This window comes from Neophocaena asiaeorientalis, unplaced genomic scaffold (genome assembly GCF_003031525.2).
Source record: "Neophocaena asiaeorientalis asiaeorientalis breed wild unplaced genomic scaffold, Neophocaena_asiaeorientalis_V1.1 scaffold1, whole genome shotgun sequence".
In the NCBI taxonomy this organism is placed as follows: Eukaryota; Metazoa; Chordata; class Mammalia; order Artiodactyla; family Phocoenidae; genus Neophocaena; species Neophocaena asiaeorientalis.
In genome coordinates this window covers 4,921,328-4,922,585 of record NW_020171981.1, presented here as the reverse complement: position 1 = coordinate 4,922,585, position 1,258 = coordinate 4,921,328, and the positions used below count along the sequence as shown (strand labels likewise).

At 64.3% G+C, this 1,258-nt stretch overlaps 1 protein-coding gene across 1 annotated transcript in view; it reads right to left on the bottom strand.

Moving 5' to 3' along the window:
• NGFR (nerve growth factor receptor) overlaps nucleotides 1-1,258 on the bottom strand; it is a 19,990-nt gene that overhangs the window by 17,889 nt on the left and 843 nt on the right. The gene's annotated exons all lie outside the window — the stretch shown is intronic.

Sequence of the window (1,258 nt, the reverse complement as noted above, 5' to 3'; positions counted from 1 at the left end):
CGCGGCGTTAGTCAGCAAACGTGCCCGCAGTCACTCCCAAATCTCCGGACGAAGCCGGAGGTACTGCTATCCCACGGAAACCAGGCTGAGCTTCGGGGATGGGGCTAGAGCCCGGAAGGGGTCTCTGCCCATCCCAGCCCCCATATTCCGCCGGCCTGACTCTGGGGCTGGTGTCACGCCCGCCTGCCGCCGAGACACGCAGCTCTTATCCCCAGCTGGAACGCCGGGCTGCCCCTTAAGAGGCACGGGGAGTACTGAGCTGGGAATCAGGTGAGGGGCAGTCTAGCTAGGATTCTGTCTCAACTCGCTTGTGGGTTCTTGACCAATTGGTTTAATCTCCCAGAGCCTCAGTCTCCTTGTCTGTAATGGGGATTTGGGGGCGCAATGTTCAGATGAGAGATGAAGATGGCAGGGAGAGTGAGGACACCTCCTCCATTGCCAAACCTTCCAGGGCACTCCCTTCATGGCCACACAACGGGTCACATCTCCTGGATGTCTTGTCAGAACTACCGGACGGACTTCGATGCTTACGAGGACCCACAGTCCTTTGCCGAGACAGAAGGTGAGGCGCCTGAGCGCCTCCGTCTTGTTCGGTGCCCGGGGTCCTTCATCGAAAGCTGGGCGGGGCGCGGGCGGAATCCCGACCCGCCTGGGCGCGGAAACGGAGCCAATCATCAGCGCGGCGCTCGGGCCGCTTAACTGGGGGTCTGGGTGGCGGGTGCGGCGCGCAGCCCCAGTCGCGCGGGGAGCTGCGATGGTTCAGACCTCGCGCCGCAGCGCCCCCTGCGGGCCGCCTTCGCCCGCGCGACCCCCGGCTGCGCGCTGCCGGGACCGTCCCCACTTTGCGCGTCCCGCCTCTCTGCACCCCGAGAAGTGGCAGCGGCGAGAACCCGTCGGACGACGCTTGCTCCGTCCCATCCGGTCCGTGGCTTTGCTTCAAACCGCGAGAATAAGTGCGTAGGAGAAGCCCACTAGCCGCGGGGGAACCCGGGAAGCGGGTTCGCCCCGGCGAAGTGGGCACTCCCTTCCCAGCCTCGGACCCTAAGCCGCAATTCCCCGACCCCGCTAGGCCGCAAGAAAGAGCGCGCGACACGCGCGGAAAGCAGCTGTGCTTCTGCTCTCTCTTCTCGTCCTACTGTCTCTTGGCGGACAGGTCGGGGTCCGCTCTCCCTTCTCCGTCCCTTCATTTTGCTTCCATCTCTCTACCTTCCTCGCCGTCGTCCCTTTTCTGCCGCCCCTCCCCCACTTCTCTCTCTTC